The sequence below is a fragment of the Acinonyx jubatus genome, chromosome E4, assembly GCF_027475565.1.
Source record: "Acinonyx jubatus isolate Ajub_Pintada_27869175 chromosome E4, VMU_Ajub_asm_v1.0, whole genome shotgun sequence".
Taxonomy (NCBI): domain Eukaryota; kingdom Metazoa; phylum Chordata; class Mammalia; order Carnivora; family Felidae; genus Acinonyx; species Acinonyx jubatus.
In genome coordinates, this window is record NC_069395.1 from 43,841,554 (window position 1) to 43,847,553 (window position 6,000).

General features: G+C 41.5%; 1 protein-coding gene across 1 annotated transcript in view; it reads right to left on the reverse strand.

Annotated features, from left to right (window-relative positions):
• The window catches only part of NMNAT2 (nicotinamide nucleotide adenylyltransferase 2), a 164,940-nt gene extending 159,225 nt beyond the window's left edge, over nucleotides 1–5,715 (reverse strand). The window contains exon 1 of the mRNA XM_053208761.1: nucleotides 5,549–5,715. The gene's annotated coding sequence lies outside the window, so the exon portion shown is untranslated. The remainder of the gene's footprint in view (nucleotides 1–5,548) is intronic.
• Between the last annotated feature and the right edge of the window lie 285 nt (nucleotides 5,716–6,000).

Consider the following 6,000-nt stretch of genomic DNA (forward strand, 5'->3'; position numbering starts at 1 on the left):
GAGGATCTAAAGGGGACTCAAAGAGGGGTACCTAGGTGGCTCAGTCTGTCAAGCATCTGACTCTTGATCTCAGCCCAGGTCATGATCTCACTGTTCGTGGGATGGAGCCCTGTGTCGGGCTTTGGTCTGATAGTGCAGCGCCTGCTGGGGATTCTCTCCCTCTTTCTCTGCCCCTCTTCCTCCTCCACGCAGTCTTTCTCTTTCTCAAAAATAAATATACATTGAAAAATAAAGGGGACTCAGGGAAGGAGAGGAGAGTATGGCAAGTGAGAGCTACTCTACACGGATATGTGTGTGTGGAAATTTCTTAAATTTCAGTAGATGCACTCTAGAGAAAAGCACAGAAGACACTATAGAACATTGCAAGTCTGGGGACACCTGGGTGGCTCAGTCGGTTGGACGACTGACTTCGGCTCAGGTCATGATCTCACAGTCTGTGAGTTCAAGCCCCACATCGGGCTCTTGCTGACAGCTCAGAGCCTGGAGCCAGCTTCAGATTCTGTCTCCCTCTCTTTCTGCCCCTCCCCCACTCTGTCTCTCTCTCTCAAAAATAAAAACATTTAAAAAAAAGAACATTGGAAGTCCATAAAAAATACACTCTGTCTCCCCCCTCAGCTTTATTGAGATATAATTAACAAATAAAACTGTATATTTAAGGTGTACAGCATGATTTCATATTTGTATACATTATAAAATGATTGCCACAACCAAGTTAATGAACACATCCAACTCACCCTCAGTTTTTTTTTTTAATTTTTTTTTTTTAATTTGCATCCAAATTAGTTAGCATATAGTGCAACAATGATTTCAGGAATAGATTCCTTAATGCCCTTTACCCATTTAGCCCATCCCCCCTCCCACAACCCCTCCAGTAACTCTGTTTCTTTTTGATATTTAAGAGTCTCTTTTGTTTTGTCCTCTCCCTGTTTTTATACTATTTTTGCTTCCCTTCCCTTACATTCATTTGTTCTGTGTCTTAAAGTCCTCATGAGTAAAGTCATATGATATTTGTCTTTTTCTGACTAATTTTGCTTAGCATAATACCCTCTAGTTTCATCCACGTAGTTGCAAATGCCAAGATTTCATTCTTTTTGATTGCCAAGTAATACTCTATTGTGTGTGTATATATATATACATATATATATATATATATATATATATATATATATATATATATATATCACATCTTCTTTATCCATTCATCCATCAGTGGACATTTGGGCTCTTTCCATACTTTGGCTATTGTGGATAGTGCTGCTATAAACATTGGAGTGCATGTGTCCCTTCGAAACAGCACACCTGTATCCCTTGGATAAATACCTAGTAGTGCAATTGCTGGGTCGTAGGATAGTTCTATTTTTAATTTTTTGAGGAACCTCCATACTGTTTTCCAGAGTGGTCAGACCATTTTGCATTCCCACCAGCAGTGCAAAAGAGATCGTCTTTCTCCACATCCTGGCCAACATCTGTCATTGCCTGAGTTGTTCATGATAGCCTTCTGACAGGTGTGAGGTGGTATCTCATTGTGGTTTTGGTTTGTATTTCCCTGATGAAGAGTGATGTTGAACATTTTGTCATGTGTCAATTGGCCATCTGGATGTCTTCTTTGGAGAAGTGTCTATTCATGGCTTTTGCCCATTTCTTCACTGGATTGTTTGTGTTTTGGGTGTTGAGTTTAATAAGTTCTTTATAGATTTTGGATACCAACCCTTTATCTGATATGTATTTGCAAATATCTTCTCCCATTCCATCGGTTGCCTTTTAGTTTGGCTCATTGTTTCCTTTGCTGTGCAGAAGATGTTATTTTGATGAGGTCCCAATGGTTCATTTGTGCTTTTGTTTCCCTTGCCTCTGGAGACGGGTTGAATAAGAAGCTGCTGTGGCCAAGATCAAAGAGGTTTTTGCCTGCTTTCTCCTTGAGGATTTTTAGGTTGTGCATCTGAGATCTTTCTTCCTTCTTTAGGAAGGCCTGAATTGCTATATCTTTCCTCTTATGACCACCTTTCCTGCATCCCAGAGGTTTTGGGTTGTGGTGTTATCATTTTCATTGACTTCCATGAACTTTTTAATTTCCTCTTTAACTTCTTGGTTAGCCCATTCATTCTTTTTTTTTTTTCCCATTCATTCTTAAGTAGGATGTTCTTAGTCTCCAAGTATTTGTTACCTTTCCACATTTTGTCTTGTGGTTGATTTTGAGTTTCATAGCATTGTGGTCTGAAAATATGCACGGTATGATCTCGATCTTTTCGTACTTGTTGAGGGCTGATTTGTGTCCCAGTATGTGGTCTATTCTGGAGAGCGTTTCATGTGCACTGGAGAAGAATGTGTATTAGGATGAAATGTTCTGAATATACCTGTTAAGTCCATCTGGTCCAGTGTGTCATTCCAAGCCATTGTTTCCTTGTGGATTTTTTGATTAGATGATCTGTCCATTGAAGTTCCCTACTATTATGGTATTACTATCAATGAGTTTCTTTATGTTTGTGACTAATTGATTTATATATTTGGGTGCCTTCACATTTGGCTCATAAATGTTTACAATTGTTAGGTCTTCTTGGTGGATAGACCACTTGATTATGATATAATGCCCTTCTTCATCTCTTGATACGGTCTTTATTTAAAGTCTAGATTGTCTTATATAAGTCTGGCTACTCTGGCTTTCTTTTGTTGACCATTAAGATCATAGATGGTTCTCCATCCCCTTATTTTCAATCTGAAGGTGTCTTTAGGTCTAAAGTGGGTCTCTTGTAAACAGCATATAGATGGGATCTTGTCTTCTTATCCATTCTGTTACCCTATGTCTTTTGATTGGAGCAGTTAGTCCATTGACGTTTAGAGTGAGTACTGAAAGATATGAATTTATTGCCATTATGTTGCTTGTAGAGTTGGGGTTTCTGGTGGTGCTCTCTGGTCCTTTCTCATCTTTGTTGCTTTTGGTCTTTATTTGTTTTTTTCTTTTCTCCCCTCAGAGAGCCCCCTTAAAATTTCTTACAGGGCTGCTTAAGCGTCCAACTTTGGCTCAGGTCATGATCTCGCGGTTTGTGAGTTCGAGCCCCACGTCCGGCTCTGTGCTGACAGCTCGGAGCCTGGAACCTGCTTTGGATTCTGTGTCTCCCTCTCTCTCTGCCCCTCCCCTGCTCATGCTCTCTCTCTGTCTCTCAATAATAAATAAACATTAAAAAAAAACTTTTTTTTTTTTAAATTTCTTGCAGGGCTGGTTTAGTGGTCACAAACTCCTTTAATTTTTGTTTGTCTGGGAAACTTTTTATCTCTCCTTTTATCTTGAATGACAGCCTGGCTGGGTAAAGAATTCTTGGCTGCATATTTTTCTGATTCAGCACATTGAACATATCCTGCCACTCCTTTCTGGCCTGCCAAGTTTCTGTAGATAGGTCTGCTGCAAACATGATCTGTCTTCCCTTGTAGGTTAAGGACTTTTTTTCCCTTGCTGCTTTTATGATTCTCTCCTTGCCTGAGTATTTTGTGAATTTGAGTATGATATGCCTTGTTGATGGTCAATTTTTGTTGAATCTAATGGGAGTCCTCTGTGTTTCCTGAATTTTGATGTCTGTGTCTTTCCCCAGGTTAGGAAAGTTTTCTGCTATGATTTGCTCAAATAACACTTCTACCTCTATTTCTCTCCCTTCCTTATCTGGGACCCCTATGATTCTGATGTTGTTCCTTTTTAATAAGTCACTGATTTCTGTAATTCTTAAATCGTGTTCTTTTGCCTTAATTTCCTTTTTTTCTGTTTCATTACTGTCCAGAAGTTTGTCATCTGTATCACTGATTCTCTGTTCTGCATCATCCATCCATGCCACCGTAGCCAGCCTCCATTCAAGATTGCAGCTCAGTTATAGCAATTTTTATTTCATATTGACTAGCTTTTACTTCTTTTATCTTCTCAGAAAGGGATTCTAATCTATTTTCGACTCCAGCTAGTATTCTTATTATCATGATTCTAAATTCTGGTTCAGACATCTTGCTTGTATCTGTGTTGGTTAAGTCCCTGGCTGTCGGTTCTTCCTGCTCTTTCTTTTGGGGTGAATTCCTTTGTTTTGTCATTTTGAAGGCAGAAACGGAGTTAATGAGGTAAAAAAAATTTTGAAAAAACACACACACACACACACAAAATTGAATAAATGATGCTAGATCCTAGGTGTGTTTTGGTCTGGGTGTTGAAAGGGGCTTGATAGATTAGAGAGAAAAGGAGAAAGAAAAAAAAAGGAAATCGTTTGAAAATTTGAAAAAATGAATACACTGAAGTAGACTAAAATGAAATGATGGAAGTAAAATAGAATTTGAAAAAATTTACACAAAAGTAAAAAATATAGTAGAAAAACTAAAAATATTTTCAATAAAAATGGAAAATAAAAATGAATTTTTCTTTCTGTATTCAAGAAAAGGAAACAAAAAAGAGAAAAAAAGAAAAAAGAAAGAAAGAAAGAAAATTGAATAGGTGGACCATTGAACAGACTGAAATACTATTGAAATTACTTCATTTTCCCCTATAAGTCAAACTATGAAGAGCTTTACAGCCCATAAACTAAGTAGGTGGTGAGACTTGTGTTCTTGATGAGTAAGGTTGGCCCAGTTGGGTGGGGCTTAGTGTAATGACTCCGTTCTCCACTAGATGGCGCTTGTAGGTGCGTATCCGCATGCGCAGTAGTGATGAAAATGGCGTCGCCCTGCTAGCCAGTCTCTAGTATGAGAATTCTGTTCTCCCTGATCAGCAATCACTCACCTGTCCTTTGTCTTCGGCTTCCATCCACCCCCAGCTCCTACACAGTCCGTGATCAAGTGCCAGGCAGCACAACCCTCCCCAGTCTTGTCTCAGATGCGGCTGTTTTTCCCGTCCCCTTACTTCTGAGGGACTGCAGCTTTGACCTGTTCTGCCCTTCCGCAGGAGGTTCCCACCAAGAAATGGCTGGGTGCCAGCCGCACCGAGGAATGTTTGTGGGACCATGATGCTGTCAATGGCCAGAGACTGTGACCGGGTGCCAGCCCGCCCCAGAAAAAGTTTGTGAGATAGTATAGCAGCAGCGTTTCAGGGATTATGGCAAATCACAACACACATCTGGCACCAGGCTTCACCCTTAATGATGTTGTTCCAGCACCAGCGAATGTGGTTGTTCTCCCAGGTCCACTGGGGCCTTGCCTTTGGGGGACCCACACAGCCAGGTGTCCTGCCAGCAGGGGAACCGCCTCTCCCCTTGTGGCCGGAAGAACCCCGGACTCCACTCTGCTGCTGAGGATTCGTTCTTCTCACCAGAGCACCGCCAGGTATGGAGCTGCGGAGTTTCAGACTCTGCGCTCCCCCTGTTTACTGTCTTAATGGAATGTAAACCCTCTCCTTTCTCTTTTCTCCCTTTTTAGTTCACTCCCTGCGGCTGTTTCTACTTTGCCACTTTCTCTCCAGCTGCTTTTGGCGGGGGTGCTTTTCCCGTATTCCCCGCCCCCGCCCATCTCCGTCCTCTCCACACACAAAAGCGGCTCCCTGCCCTCCGCGGCTTTTCCCTCCCCCAGTTCACTGCTCTGCGCCGCGTACCTGCTGAATTCTGTGGTTCAGGTTGTGCAGATTGTTGTGTTAATCCTCAGTTTTTTAGGTGTGCAGGATGGTTTAGTGTTGGTCTGGCTGTATTTCATGGACCGGAGGCACACAAAAGGCGTCCATGCTGTTCCGCCATCTTGGCTCCTCCCCTCCAATTCACTCTCAGTTTTAATGCTGACAGATGGCCATGTAGATATTTGAAGTGAAGCTGGAAAGATGCACTGAGAGGTCCCAAGCTCTGGAAGGGCTGAGATTTCATTTTGTAAAGGTGGGGAGGGTGCATTATATGACTCACCTTTATAGTTGCTTGTGATTAATGTTGTCTTCTTGAACTGCCCTTGTGCACACATCCATTGGCCTGCATAGGCTACAAATTTTTCTCCTGCCATCCCTCTGAATGGGAGCCCTTCTCACTCTCCATACTATTGAAAGAATTGTATTTTTAAGTG